This window comes from Rhinopithecus bieti, unplaced genomic scaffold (genome assembly GCF_001698545.2).
Source record: "Rhinopithecus bieti isolate Rb0 unplaced genomic scaffold, ASM169854v2 scaffold_53422, whole genome shotgun sequence".
NCBI lineage: Eukaryota > Metazoa > Chordata > Mammalia > Primates > Cercopithecidae > Rhinopithecus > Rhinopithecus bieti.
The window spans coordinates 837,032-853,728 of record NW_016821178.1 but is presented as its reverse complement, the minus strand read 5'-3'; positions in this window follow the sequence as shown (position 1 = coordinate 853,728).

Sequence of the window (16,697 nt, the reverse complement as noted above, 5' to 3'; positions counted from 1 at the left end):
ACTGCAGAAAGGAGAGATTGATGTGCCCTGGAACGGAAGAGCTTAGCAACTAGATGGGGAGACAAACTGATAAGCCCATCATTACCATAATACCATAAATATACAAGGGCAAGAGCAAATGTGTATATGGGTTATGGGGCTAGTGTGGAGGAAGGAGTAACTTTGGATGAGGGTGGGAGAAAAGGTCTCATGAGTGTCAATTTTTTAAGGCTGGATAAATTTCCCTGGTGGCAAGATGACTCACAGGACTTTCCTTGTGAGTATTTCAAGCACTATGTATAAGGCACAAAGGCTTGAAGCAGCATGGGGTATTTGGAAAACTACATGACATTTGGCAGGTTTAAATGGATAGTTCCTGAGAGCAGGGGTGTGTCACCTGATAAGGCTCTGTAGCCTCATCCTTCTCCTATATTATTATGAAAAATAGAGATTGGAGTGTGTGGCTCCACTGACCCTTTGGAATCACTGTAATCAAATGTAGACAGCTGCCCAGATTGTCTGAGTCACCAAGGAGGAGATGCCACAGAAATGTGGCAGCCAGGAGATAGCCAGGCTGATAGAGGTGACAGGCAGGGGAGATGCTGACAGTGATGGGAACCCTTCACTTTGGGGCTGCAATGCTGGTTGGATTCACAAAGTGTGTCCTCTGCAGCAGTGCCTTGAAAACTTGAATGTGCATGCTTTTCACAGGGAGGAGGGGTACGACGGGGGGCGGATCTTATTGAAACCTGAGGGTCTCCATTTTTAATAAGCTTCCAGGTGTTGCTGATACTGCTGTTTCTGGGACTGTGCTTTCAGTACTGAAGCTCTAGAGTAGGGGTTGGCAAACCATGGCCCTTGACCCACCACTTGGTTTTGTAAATAAAGTTTTATTGAAACACAGTCTATTTATTAATATATTATCTATGACTGGTTTCATACTACAATGGCAGAGTTGAGTAGCTGTGACAGATACCATACGGCTTGTAAAACCCAAAATGTTTACTATCTGGCCCTTTACAGAAAAAGTTTGCTGACCTCTGCTCTAGATTCTTGAACATGGCTGTATTTTAGAATCACTGGGGAAGCTTTTAAAAATCCCAATGCACAGAATGCATTCAGACCACTTATATCCTAATATCTGCAGGTAGGCTCCAGGCATCAGTACTTTTTTGGATCCCCAGGTGATTCTAATATGCAGCCAACACTAAGATGCGTTGTTGGAGAGGCTGCCATGGTTCTGATTCATATTATGCCTGCAATTCACGAACAGGTCACTAAGAGGCAGTGGCACTAGTTAGCAAACGCACAAGTGGCAAAACAATGTTCCTTAGGCATGGATATCTGGGTAAGTCCAATGGACTCTAGCCACCAAGGTCTCCCAGCATTATGAGAACGTGCATTAAAACCATATAATCACTCATGGGTGATCAGCTAATGTAAGCCACTTACCCTATTGAGCTAAGACAAGCCTGTGAATCTGTGGGTCTCAGAACTTTGTACAAAACTACCTGCTTTAGATCTTTTATAAGTAATTCTTTAATAGAAATGACTTTTTACCTGGGCCTTATCTTTTCTAATCTTGGCTGGTGTCATCTGAATTTGGCCACTGGGCTCTTTGTCAGGTCTTCCATTTTATATGTGTTATACACTGTGGCTTAAATGAAACTAATCATAAGCATAACCAGCATCTGTGTGACTCTCAACAGCTTATAAAGGACTTAACATTTACTGTACCATTTGGATCCTTGCAAAGTCTTGTGTGTCAAGTTTAGTCCCATTTTATAGGTAAGGAAACAGGTTCACAGAGTGGAAGTGAACTTTTCTAGAACTAGTGAGTGGTAGAGGTGGGACTCCTACCCATATCTTCTGTCTATGACACCAGTGATGGCAATGGTTAATGTCCTCTCAATTTCAGAAACAGCGCCTTTTGGCTGACATTACAAAGCTGTCTCTCATTGCCCCTCGTTCCTCTCTCGCTGCAGCCTGGTCTCCCCTGCCTCATTTCCTGGTCTCTCTTCCAACTCCTTTCAAATGAATAAAAGATTCTATAACTTCTTTATAAATACTCTGCAGGTTTCAATCCAGCCTTTCTACAGATTCAAACAAAGTCCCTAAGGGGCTTGATTCCCTCTTCTTTTTCCTTTCTGTTCAATATGTTTGAACCATTTTAAACCTAACACATCAGAACTGTTTCTAAAGGCAGGTACCCTGTAATTGACTCACAGATGTGAGTTTCAGCCTTGCTACTTGTAGTGCTATCACTTGAGACCACTGCAGGTCATGGGGAAGACAAATAACCTCCAACTGGAATTCAATTTCATTTCCTCTGCCCCAGTGAAACTTTTTCACCTGTCAGCCTCTCGCTCGTTGGGAACAAAGAACCAGCCTCCTTGAATCTGACCTGGGTGGGCTGTAGTGTTTGGGAGGTGCTGAGAGATGGATGTTGGACCACTCCAGTCTGGCCCTTTGCCCTGGGACATGCTCGTTGATTAGATTCCAGCAATCCAATTGGTTTTCTGTCTTAAAGCCCTTACCTTTCACTTTAGGGAATGAAGTGTCTAAACCACAAAGGCGAAAGAGGGGAGAAGTCCAAATACTTGTAGTTGAATTTGTGTTTCATCCCCTACCTCTTGCTATCAGGGAATCAATTTCTGATGTGCTCTTCTGAACAGGGAAAATGCTAAACAAAGCAAACCGTGATTAAACGTCCAATGGGAAACATCCATTTTAGAATGGACAATAAATATAAGTGAAGAATATTCAATGTTTATCAACCTTTGCAGATTTACTGCACCCAAGTGGGCTGGTCTGGTCAGACAGAGAGGATGAAGGTTCTGACAACTTATCATGGATTATCTGGGACAGAGCTAATTTTATGCCATTTTAGTCTTTTTAATAAAGGTGGTTCATTACGTGTACAATGAACCTTGATTGTATCTTTATATCTGTTTTAGTCTTTAGAGATTAATGTTCCCTAAATCATAAAGAAACAAACACTTTGTTAGATGTGAGTGGGGGAAATATGGGTAATTACAGAGCTCTAATGGAATGTATTGAAGCTAAGATCAGTCACTGGTCACATTAGTCAGGGGACTAACAAATCATAGACACCAAACTTGAACCAGTTTAAGCCAAAAATAAGATTTATTGCAAAGCTTCTAGAGTTAAAGGACAAGAGAAATCAGGCCACAAAAAGCCAGGAAGCAGGGCAAGTCCATGGAGCCCAGGAACGGGAAATAGATCTTCAGACACCCCAAGGACTGTCCCTCCACTTCTCATCTCTCTCTTAAGCCTCATTCTCTCCTTGTGAATTCCCTCTGTAACTGCAAGGTCATCTGCAGCTTCAAAACTCACATCTCCACAGCTTCACCAATGGGAGGAAAAGGGAATCATCTCTCCAGTATCAGTTAAATGTCTCTGGAGAAATAACTCTGATTGGTTGGACTTGAGTCACATGTCCAAGCCCTGGACCTATCACTATGGCTAGAGAGAAGGCAATCAACAGGGAGATAACAGTTCCTATTTTCAGTGCAAGGCAAGGTTGAAGGGAGAGAAGCAACTTTTAGAGAATTATGTACACAGGACTGGTCTTGGGGACAGTCTTTGAGAGGCAGCCACTCCAATTTGTGTCTGTACAATTATGACTTAGAAGAAAATACAGAAAACTATAGGGAGCATTTATTAAAGACAGGTATGTGACATGTTTTTAAATAGATTATCCTACTGATTTCCACTGAAATAGCCACTGATATAGGCACAGTATTGATATCCTCATTTTACTTATGAGAAACACGATCCAGAAAGGTTAAATAACGTACCCAGAGTGATACCACTGATCAGAGGAAGAGCTGGAGTTGGAACACTTGCTGGGTTTGACCCTGAAGCCGCTAGCTATGCTGTTGTCCTCATAGCACAGAGAACATTGCAGTCTTTCCCAAACACAAGTTTGCTCATGGCCTTTGCTTGCTTAGATCATCAGTGGTCTCCTCACTTGTGCTTACAGGTTTAAGTTCAAATTCATTGTCCTGGCCGAGAGAGCCCTATCACCATCTTTTCCTGGCTAGTCCCTCTCTCCCAGCAAGAGTTCTCATACTGTGCCATACTCCCAGTGCTTTGTCTAAACCATTGTTAATAGCCCCGTCACATTCTGTAGTGAGTATTTACATAGCTGTCTCCTCTGCTGGGCAGTAAGTTTGGAAACATTGCCCTGTCCTTAATTGTGTCCCTGTCTGGTCCTTTGTTTTCCTTGAGAAGACCAGCAGTCCATGAACAGACAGTCGTGGAATCCCCACGCTGGTCCATCCTCTCACCCACCATATGCACAACTCATCTTCCAGCACCTCCCTGTCTTAGCCCAGGGAGCCATTTCGTTATGTTGCTATAATGAAATACCTGAGACCGGTTCATTTATAAAGAACAGAAATTTATTTCTCACGTTTTGGGGACTGGGAAGTCCAAGATCAAGGGGCTGGCAAATTTGGTGTCTGGTGAGGGCTGCTCTCTGCTTTCAAGATAGTGCCTTATTGGCCAGAAGCGGTGGCTCACGCCTGTAATCCCAGCACTTTAGGAGGCCAAGGTGAGCAGATCACCTGGGGTCAGGAGTTCAAGACCAGCCTGGCCGACATGGAGAAACCCTCTGTCTGCTAAAAATACAAAAATTAGCAGGGCATGGTGGTGGGCAACTGTAATCTCAGCTACTCAGGAGGCTGAGGCAGGAGAATTGCTTGAACCTGGGAGGCGGAGGTTGCAGTGCACTAAGATCACGCCACTGCACTCCAGCCTGGGTGACAAGAGTGAAACTCCATCTCAAAAATACAAAAGAAATAACAAAAGATAGTGCCATATTGTTGCATCCTTTGGAGGGACGAACACTGTTTCCTCACATGGCGGAATCGATGGAAGGGGCAAATTTGTCCCCTCAAGCCCTTTAATAAGGCACAAATCCATCCACAAGGGCAGAGCCCTCATGGCCTAGTCACATCCTAAAGCCCTGTCTCTTAATACTACTGCATTGGAGATTAAGTTTCCACAAGAATTTTTGAGGGGACACAAACATTCAAACAACAGCATTCCATCTGTGCCCTCTTCACTCACCAAATTCATGTCCTTCTCACATACAAAATATATTCATACTATCCCAATCTCCTCAAAAGTCTCAACTCATTCCAGCATCAGCTGAAAAATCTAAAGCCTCAATTCTCATCTAAATATCATATAAATTAGATATGGGTGAGATTCAAGGTATAATTCATCCTGAAACAAATGTTCCTTCCAGCTGTGAGTCTGTGAAATCAAACAAATTATGTATTCCAAAATACAGTGGTAGGACAGGCATAAAACGGACATTCCCATTCCAAAGGAAGGAAACAGAAAGGCGAAAGGGTTAAGTGGTCCCAGCTAAGCCCAAAACCCAACAGGGCAAACAACATTAAATCTTCAGACCTGAGAATTATCTTTTTTGACTCCATGTACCACTTTCTAGATACACTGGGGCAGTGGTTGGCCCATCAAGACTCTGTGGGACCCCAACCTCCATGGCTTCACTGAGTGTGGTCCCCTCATGAGTTGAAGTTGAGTGCCTGCAGCTCTCCTAGGCTGGTACTACATGCTGGTGGCTCTATGGTTCTGGGGTCTCAGGGACGGCTCCACCGCCACAGCTCCACTAGGCATTGCCCAAGTGGGGACTTTCCGCTGTGGCAGTTCTCTGTCTGGGCCCTGAGGTTCTCCGAGGCGTCCTTTCTAATCCAGGTGGAGGTAGCCATCCCTCCCACAGCTCATGTACTCTGTGAGCCTGCAGATTATTCGTCACCTGGATGCTGCCAACGTTTACCACTTGTGCTTTCCACAGCAGTGGCCTGAAGCAGACTTGTGCCCACTTGAGCCACAGATGGGGTGGCAGGGGAGCACTGTGCCCAAAAGTGGGGAGCAGCAACTTGAAGTGGCCCTGAGCAGTGAGCCCTGAGGTCCCATGGGTGCTCTGGGTCCTTCCTTTGAAACTGTTCTGCCCTCAAGGCCCTCCTGTGATGGGGGTGGCAGCCAAAACACCTTCGTGGTCATTCTTCCACTGTCCTGATGAGTAGCATCTGGCTCCCTTCTATCCACACTAATCTCCTTATCAAGGGGTCCCTTGGCCATACCCGTGGTGTTTTCTCCCAAACACATTTTTGTATTTTTAATAATCTGGCCAGGCTGAGAATTTCCCAAATCCTTAAGCTCTACTTCCCTTTTAATCATAAATTTCATTTTTAATTCATTCTCTCTCCTCACATTTTGCTATAAGCCATCAAGAGAATGCATGCAGCACCCTCAACACTTCGCTTAGATATTTCGTCTTCCAGATATCCTGGTTCCTTGCTCTTAAATTGTGTTTCTATAAAGCCCTAGGACAAGGACACAATTTGGCCAAGTGCTTTGCTACTTTGTGACAAGGAGAACCTTTCCTCCAGTTTCCTAGAAGATATTCCTCATGTTCATCTAAGACCTCATCAGAATCGCCTTTACTGCCTGTATTTCTACCAACATTCTGATCACAACCACTTAAGTAATCTCCGGGGAGATTCAGGCTCTGCCTACAGCTCTCCTCTTTTTCTGAGCCCTCATCAGAATTGTTTTTAATAATCTGTTCATGGCAATGTAGGCTTTTTCTAGACTGTGTCTCCGAACTTTTGAAGGCTCTGCCCATTATTCAGTTCGAAAGTCACTTCCATGTTTTTCAGGTGTTTGTTACAACAACACTCCACCTCTCAATACCAATTTCTGTTTTTGTCCATTTGTACTGTTATAACAAAATTCCTGAGACTGGGTCATTTATGAAGAACATAAATTTATTTCTCACAGTACTGGAGGCTGGGAAGTACAGGGTCAAGGCACCAGCCAGTTTGGTAGCTGGTGAGGGCCTGGTCTCTGCTTCTAAGATGACTGCATTCCCCGAAGGGTTCTCCCATGGGTGTCCTGGACCCTTTATTGGGAAAAAAGGGTACTTGGAGGGGATGGAAACTATCCTCACATGGATGGGATGTTCTCTTCTCTTCCCTTACTTTTCCCACCCTACTTTGCTCTGTTTTGCTTAGTTTGGCCCTTCCCTTCTCCTTTCCTTCCCCCTTCCCTCCCTTCCCCTTCTCCCTTCTTCCCCCCTCCTTTCCCCCTTCCCTTCCCTTTCTTCCCCTTCCCTCTTCCCTTCTTTCCTCCTTCCCCTTTCCGTCTTTCTCCATTCCCCTTCCCTTTCCCCTCCCCTCCTCTCCCACCCCCACTTTCTTCCTTTCCCCTCCCCTCCCCTTCCTTCTTCCCTTCCCCATTAATTCCCCTTATCAGCTGGGTGTTGGAGGTTTGTTCTTGTTTTAAGAGAATCTCTACTGATCTTGCAGGAGGAAGAAGGCCCTCATTGAGAGGGCCAGGGGAGCCTGCCTATGACAGATGGTCCCATGTTTAAACAACCAGGCAGGGAAGTCCAAATATATCTCTAAGGTGTCCTGGCAAAATTCTAGAAAATGAAATGTTTTTTGAGTGGCTTCTTGTGAATACACTGTCCCTCATTAATCTCTCATGGGTCTGGGACTCATTTGCTCCCCAAAGTGAGGTTGTTGGCCAGGTTGCTTAGAGGGCCTGGGCCCTGGGTGTGCCAGATGGACATTAGTTATTCTGATCTTCACTGGATGAGATGAGATGCACCTGTGAGCCAATTCAAGGGGCAGGCTGGGGAGGGCCTGACTGGGGGCCCTGGAGAAGAGAGAGCATCTGTGGCAGACAGAGATGGGGAAAGTGGGTCTGAGGGATGGGTCAGAGCAGCACGTCTGGAAGCAGACACAATGAGCAAGTTGGTAAGAGCTACCCAAGGTGGCCCATCCCCTGGTCCCAGAGAGAGCACTGGGCTGGGAGTCAGCAGGCCCGAGTTCTCTTTTCAGCTTTACATTGACTCAATGTGACTTTGCAGGCAAGCTCTGTGTAGCTACTTTAATGCTGGAGGACCATCTGGACCTAAATACAATTCCAGTCTGTAAGAGTTAATTTTATATGTTTACATGATTGTGTTACAGGGTATCCAGATTTTTTTTTCATTATTCTAGGTGTATCTATGAAGGTGTTTCTGGATATTGACATTTCAATCAGCAGACTGAGTAAGGTGGATTGCCTGCCCCAGAGTGGATGGGCCACATCCAACTCAATGAAGGCCCAAAGAAAAACAAAAGGCAGAGTAAGGTAGAATTTGCTCTCTCTGCCTGACTTTATTCAAGCTGGGATATCAGCCTTCTTCTGTCTAAGGACTCAAACCCAAACTGGAGTTCTCCCATTAACTCTCCTGAGTCTCCAGCTTGCCAACTGCAGATTTGAGGCTTCTCTGCTTCCATAATTACATGAGCCAATTCCTTATAATAAATCTCTTCTTCTTTTTTTTTTTTTTGGAGACGGAGTCTCGCTCTGTTGCCTGGGCTGGAGTGCAGTGGCCAGATCTCAGCTCACTGCAAGCTCTGCCTCCTGGGTTTAGGCCATTCTCCTGCCTCAGCCTCCCGAGTAGCTGGGACTACAGGCGCCCGCCACCTCGCCCGGCTAGCTTTTGTATTTTTTAGTAGAGACGGGGTTTCACGGCGTTAGCCAGGATGGTCTCGAACTCCTGACCTCGTGATCTGCCCGTCTCGGCCTCCCAAAGTGCTGGGATTACAGGCTTGAGCCACCGCGCCCGGCCCAATAAATCTCTTCTTATATATTTCATGTGTGTATGTGTGTCTGTGTGTGTGTGGTATTGGTTCTATTTCTCTGGAAAACCCTGACTGATACATGGTCCCTTTGGAACACTGGGAATTGTATAGTTTATTCATGATGTCCCACCACTGACTCCCTTAAAGAAAATGCCTAATGCCTCTTAGAGCCCTGCACAAAGATGCTCAATACGTATTTCTGGAATGGATGAATACACAAAGCAGACATTAGAAAACCTTAGAACATTTCTTCTTAATGAGTATGGTATACTGTCAAAAGGGCATGGACTTTGGACTCATACAGGTCTGAGTTCATATCATGACTCCGCCATTTGCTGAGGAGGCAGCATTTTAGTTTGTAAAATGCAGTTGGTATCACCTTCTTTCCATGGTTTTTGTGTGGACTGACCAACAAAATGCCTGAATTTCCCAGAAGATAGTAGGTGTGCAGGAATTGGTGGAAGAGGCTTTGAAGAGCCAGGAGGGTCATGGGCTTGACTTTTGGATGGATTCTTGAGGCATCTCAGGTGGACTGGACTCTAAAGAACTGTAGTAATGGCCTCCTCTGCTCATAAACATTGAAATGCTTGCTGTAATGATATTTGTCATTGTTTTAGGTTTGTGGAACTTGCAGCAGAGAGGCAGTTTATTGCTTTTCTAGTTGTGATTCATTGGTGTGTCACACAAAGTATGTGTGTGTGTGTGTCTGTGAAAAAGAAAGAATCCTCCTATGGGGTTAATGAACTCAGAAAACATGTATTTCACAGTGTTCCATCCAATTGACTTTTCAGTGAAAAGCATGAATCTTAACCATTGTATTAGGTAAGGCCTTGATGGAGTCATTTAACTACTCTAGATTTCAGTTCACCCTTGTTGCACGATGTAAAGGATACATTCTCCTTGCAGTGGACATAGAGACGCACCACCTAGATCCCCTTTCAAGGAAGATGAGATGACTCAGCTGTAGGAGTGCTGTGAGCAACTGTCTCCAGCCATCAGCTCTTTTTTTTGTTTTTTTTTGGGACAGAGTTTCACTCTTGATGCCCAGGCTGGAGTGCAGTGGCGCAATCTGGGCTCACTGCAACCTCTACCTCCCAGGTTCAAGTGATTCTTTTGCCACAGCCTCCCAAGTAGCTGGGATTACAGGCGCCCACCACCATACCCAGCTAATTTTTTGTATTTAGTAGAGACAGAGTTTCACCATGTTGGTCAGGCGGGTCTTGAACTCCCGACCTCAGGTGATCCACCCGTCTCAGCCTCCCAAAGTGCTGGGATTACAGGCATGAGCCACTGCGCCCAGTCCCAGCCATCAGCTCTTTTAGGGCCTCCCTCGAGGCAGAGCTCTCCTTCTTGGAGGCTTGGGCCTCTGACTGCTGGAGGCCGGGGGAAAAGGCTCAGCCATTTAGTCCCAATGTGGGAGGGACTCCAATAGGCAGAGGGCTTCCTGGAGTGCAAGGTATGATGGTCTGAATGTCTATGTCCCCCCAAAATTCATAGGTTGAAATCCTAACCCCTAAAGTGATGGTATTAGGAGGTGGGGCCTTGAAGAGGTGATTAAGTCACGAGGGTGGAGCCCCCATGAATGGGATTAGTGTCCTCATAAAAGCAGCCTGAAGGAGCTTGTTTGCCCTTTATCAGGCGTGTGACATTATAGAAGATGGTCTTCACCAGATATCAAATTGCTGAGGCATTGATTTGGACTCCCAGGCTCCCAAACTGTGAGACATACATTCGTGTTGTTTATAAGCCACTCAGTCACTGGTGTTTTTTTTACAGCAGCTCAAGTGGACTGAGATACAGGGAAAGGATTTAACACAGGGAAAGGAAGCAGGTGCTGATAGAGCTTCTGCAGGGAACGGCATTCTATGAGGGAATGGGATGGAGACTTCTTCCACTCCAAATGCTGCAGGAAGCTTCCTGTGAGCTCTGTCTTTCTCTCCAGCTGCACTGCCTTCTTCCAGGCTGTCCCACCTCCTGCTTCTCACCCTCCCAGCCCACACCTCACACCGAGGCCAGGCTGACCTCTCACTTCCCAATTCCTCTCACATACTAGGCAACTTTTAAGCTCTATACCTAGCCTGAGGCCCTTCATGCCCCACGCTAGCCTCCTATGCTGGCCTTTTCCCCATACCACTTGTCGGATGTCCAGCCGCCCTGTCATTGCTCGTGTTCTTCCCTGTGCCTAGAACATCTTTCCTCACTGTGTGTCCCTGGTTGAATCCTATGTAATCAATGAGGCAGGACCCAATTGTTTCCTGGACACACCTGGGCATGAATTATAGCTCACTTCTCCATCCATGCTTTTGCAGGCTCTCAGCACACCTTTATCCTCCCAACACTATGCATTGTGATGTTGTTTAATTGTCCAGCTCCTCTGTCAGAAAACAGCTCCCTGCAGGCAGTGACTGTCAGACTCATTCTCCAGAGGGAGCACAGGGCTTGGTCCACGATGGACACCTAGTATAGGTTTCTAGAAAATCATCAAATGGCCTTGAACTCTACTTTCTTATGTCCACACGTTCCTTCTTTACACCCAGGCCTTAAACACCTAGAGAGTAGGTGTGATTGATTACAGGTTCTTTGTACAATCCTCATTGCTTTCTGACTGCCCTGCAGCCCCTCATGCCAGCCTGGTCACATTATTGCATGTGATAAGTAGCTTTTGGATGAGAGGATGGGTGACATTCATTCTTTGAGCTCCAGAGCTCACCTCAGTGTCTTCTATCTTACATGGACATGCTGTCAGAGAATATTTTTATCATCCTGTCATGCTTAGAAAGCTGGATCCTTGATCCAGGTCATTTCTAAGTCAAAAGCGATACTGTCTCCAGATCCCTGTGCTCAGAGAAAATCCCTGGCAGAGCCTCCTGCTTCGGGAGACACGGCATGTGCTTTTGCAGCACATCTTGCACACCTGTAGGGTGACGAAAGGTAATTTAACACCCGTCCAGGCCTCCCTTGTGGCTCTGCAAGTGGGTTAATGGGATGTCGGATACAGAGGTAAGGGGAGAGTTGGAGCCCACCAGTATTACAGAGAACGAGCACCTCAGGCAACAGGCTCTGCCCCCTACTTGGTTCCTATTCACAGGGGCAGCCCCTGCTGGTCTGCATTCCAAAGCCAGGCTTCCCTGGTAATAATACACCTTCTCCATGGTTCTCTGTGGGCTCCGTTACGTAGGGAAGTGCTCTAGGGCACGGTGCTGGACAGCCGTTTATTGGATCTGCCCACTGTGAACACTACAGTCCAAGATGCAATTGTCACTGTGATCTCCCAGATCAACAGGACCCAAGATTCTGTAAAACTTGCAAAACCATTCACTGAGAAAGATAACTTGAAATATGAAATAAAACACATTGGATTGACCAAACAATTACTTTAATGGTTACTATCATTTCAAGCAAAATAATATACAGCCTGGGTATGATGTTAAGCTCCCATCTCTTCCCTTTTGGGAACTGGGAAAACCCTCTGAGCCAGAGCGGCTAGAGCTTACCAGTATTTCAGTAGGGGGGATGGAGGCCTGGAAATACAAGACAGTGAGGTCGCGTATTATTTTTGCCTAATAAATGCAAATCCAATGGGAGGAAGAGGAAGAGAGTAGGAGAGGAGAGAGAGCAACTTATGTGGTCTGGTAGTTATGCCTGCCATTCCCCATGAGCACGTTTCCAGAAACAGGTGAGAGATGCTGATGATGCTGTTCTGCCATTGGTCTTGTGACCTGTGAGCCTGACAGGTTGAGCCCCTGGCTGTGATCCTGGCGCCTACAGACGTGTGCTTCTTACCCGTGGCCTCCTTTATTATATTCTGCCCATGACTGATTCCATTACACATAGTTACACCTTTTATTGAGCAGGGCTGTATGAACCAAGTGAAGAAAACTGTGATTTATGGACAGTTTAAGGGATCCTTGGGAGGCAATTTGAACAGATTTTTTTTTTTTGCCTTATGTGTTGAACTTTAGACCCCAATATCTGGGTCAGATGTAGCTCCACTGAAATGATTACAGGAATGATGAGGACAACATAAACAATAATGCTAGCCATCTTTCACTGGCTATCCACTCATCTCATCCACCAGGACAGCTGCATCCCATGAACTATCTTCATTTCATCTTGTAACAATTTTACATATGAGACATCATGATGTTTTTGATGCCATCTTTTAAATTGAATTATCCATTTCCATTTCATAGAATATACTTGCTGACTTTTTTCACATGTGCACACTCATGTAACCACGACCCTGATCAAGATACAGAACATTGCTATCTCATCAGAGAGTTATCCATGTCACTACCTAGTCAGCACTGTCCCTAGCCCATGGGTCATTATTCTGACTTCTAAGACCACAGCCTATGGCCTCATGTTCTAGGACTTCATACAGTGGAATAATACAAGAGAAATGTTTTAGTGTCTGGCTTATTTGGCTCTACATAGTGTTTTTGTTGTGTTTATCAATAGTTCATCTTTTTATTGCTGTGAAATACTCCACTGTATAAGCATACTGCAATGCATGTATATTCAGGCATCAAATATTATTATTTCCATTTTATAAATGAAAAAAATAGAGGCCTGGAGGGACAAGGTAAGTTATATAGTATCACACCAGTGGCACGTGGTACAGCATGGATTTGAACTGAGGTTAATCATACTCCAAAGGCTCTGGGGTCCCATTAGCTCCAGCTTTAGTCCTAGAAGAGGAGGCTGCACAGAGCAGATGAACATATACAGACTAAATACAAGTTTATTGACTACAGGATGCAATAAATGTACCCATATCACTAGCCCATTACACTGCCTTTTCCCAGACAGTTTTCTGCAGATAGATTAAGCTTTGAAATTCAGGCACTTCCCAGGATAGAAGGCTAGGCCATTGCTAAACCTGGAGTCTCCATTCCTTTACTTGGAGTCCTGATTCTTGAATTTACAGAAGAGGTATTACTTTGATGTTTGAATCGTGCCTTTGATCAAAAGCTTGCTGCCTCCCTTGTGTCTTTTAGAACAAGACAGTAGTTCTATTGTGCTGGCATGTGTTGTAACATTTTGGACAGCAGAAATGACATTTACATGAAACAGCCATCCTTGGAATGCATGAGATAAGACAATTTCAACAGCTCATCGAAGAAGAGTCCCCAGCGTTGACTTTAAATCAAACAGAAGTAATAGTGTGTCATCCTGGCTTCCCCTTCTCTACCTGATGTTAATTAAAACCCTGATAACAGAACTCAGTCAACATCCGTATGAGGAAGACCAAAGCACAGCTGAAAAATGTTCAGATGAAGGTACACTTAATCAGAATTAAAACAAAAACACCCCTACACAGTCTTCATTCTCATTTGGTTTCTATTGGATGAGATGATTAATATGTGAAGGTAATTTCTAAGGACCCCCCGTTGTACTTCCTGTACTGAACCGTTTGAAATAATTGAACAATTACTTTGTGCAATGTTATCAAAGTTTATTAAATTGTTCCCATCAGCTCTGTCCAATTACCAAATTCATTTGATTTGCATATTGCAAAGCAGAGTGGTGAAAAGGGTTCCCAGAGTAGAACCTATTTACTTTTGAGCAGAGAGAAGTTGCGAAGTTCATTTGGTTCAAATCATGTTCTCTTATGGATTAAGCAGCTGGGCTCAGAGGTGGGAAATGACCTGCCCAAGATTCACAGAAAGACACAGATAGGGAATAGCTGTGCCCCCATTCCCCTAATCCCCATCTGCCTGCGAGGCTCCAAATGGGCAAACCCCATGTTTTCTCCAATGAGGCCAGGGTGTGCCTCCATGTTTCTGAATGTCCCAATTAGTTCCAATTTAGACATGATGTTGAGCATACACTTAAAATGCAAATTTGTTCTAACAGGACAGGAAATAATAAAGGCAGATTATTCCAGTTCAATTTAGTAGCTCAAGGAACTTGAATTTGTTGAAGTGACAGCCTCAATAGTCCTAAATGAAACATTGTTCTTTCTTTGGGTACAAAAAACTAGCTTTAAACACTTTCTATCTCCATTCTTGTCTCAGAATCCTCCTCTTCCATCTAATTTGGACATCGCTTTTATTTTTTGACTTTTATTCTGGAAATTTACCAACATGCTCACGAGCTAGAGAATTATATAATGTACCCCTCATATGATCACCATATAGTTTAACAGCCACCAGGATGTCGCTGGTCATGTTGTCTGTTCCCTCATACTTCCCCATTCACTGGATCATTTTAAAGCCAATCACAGGCATTAAAATATTTTTGTCCATCATTTTTTCAGTATGAACCTTATTTGTTCTAAGGTCACTGTAATTTATATAAAATAAATAGTGATATATGAAACTTCAGTAATGACTATTTTGCAGCTATTAAAATAATATTTCTAATGTGGGAAAATAGTCTTCATAATTTAAGAAAACTTAAATACCAACAGAATGTAAAGTATGTTCTCGTGCTGTAAGACACATGTAGAATCTAAAATGATATGTATCAGATTGCAGGGTTTAAAATTCTTTTGCTTTTCTTTTCTTCCCTGTTTATTTTTCAATTAACATGCATTATTTGTGCAATAAATGGAAACAAAATCTGGTTGTTTAAAGCCATCTATAAAGACCATGTGAGAGGGTGGAAAAGGGAGGCTGGATTCTAGTAATTGGATTGGAGGAAGATGTAGCAAGGAAGAAGAAACGGGCCCCTGGCATGTGGCGGGGAGGGGACCTGCTTAATCAAACTCAATGATAACAGGAGTAAGGGTGATTAAACTTTTTTGATTCAACAAATGTTTAAGCAATCACTCCGGGCCACGCATTAATGCTGCTTGTGGGATTGCAGTGATGAGACTAGAAAGGAAACAAACATTTTATAAACTTGCTCCTCTAAGTGTGGGGCATGGACCAGCAGCATCAGCATCACCTGGGAGTGTGTATGGAATGCAGATTCTCAGGGCCCCAGCCCAGGCTTCCTGAATCAGAATCTGTTTGTAAGGAGCTCCTTGGGGGATTTGAATGCTCCGTCAAGTCTGAGAGGCACGGGGCTGGAGTGCGGCATCTGTGACTGCTGGGCGTATGTCCCACTTGTTCCTGCTTCCTTACCTTGCTCAGGGTCTTTCCCAGGAGGGCATGCTGGGAATGTTCAGGGTGTAAGCTGGCAGTAGAGGTGGGATCCTGGTGCACCTTGGTTGACCAAATGAACGGACGATTGTCTGCACATACTGCTTCTGTCCTGCTTGCAGCCTTTACCAACTGACCACTGCCAAGGACAGGTCTTCAGGCACCCTGGCCAGGCATGCAAGGCTGAGGACAGATGAGGCCTGTGAGACATCGGTTTTTTTATTCTTGCGCATCCATCCACTTTCTCAACTCTCTGCCTTTTCCCCTGCCATAAGTTCTCTGAAAAGGCAGATCCACACCTTCTCTGTACTTTAAAGCCCAGGGAGCCTTCCAGGGACACACAGCCAGTAGAATCTCTTTTGCCTCTGTGCTGTGAAAAACCTTCAATCCCCGAAGCCTCCATTTCTTCATTTTGTAAAATGGAGACAATAATTCCTTCTTCATGGGACTGCCTTGAGGGTAAAAATCACAAATGTATATAAAGCACTTAGGGTGACGTCTGCCTAATATTTTCCAGGAACTGTTCCATGCTTAGCGATATCAGAAAAACATTGAACTTCTATGAGGTGAGTACTAAATTCTCCTTATTTTACAGATGAGGAGACAGGGATACACATAGGTTCAGTGACTTGCCCAAGGTCACCACAGCAAGTGAAGGGAAACCAGACATGAGCTCAGGCAGTCTAACTCAGACGTATACCCTCCTTACATTTGATTGCGGTAAGAACACTGAATATTAGATCTACTTTTTTTTTTTTTTGACAGAGTTTTGCTCTTGTTGTACAGGCTGGAGTGCAATGGCTCAATCTTGGCTCACTGCAACCTCTACCTCTAGGGTTCAAGCAATTCTTCTGCCTCAGCTTCCCAAGTAGCTGGGATTACAGGTGCCTGCCACCATGCTCAGCTAATTTTGTATTTTTTTTTTTTTTTT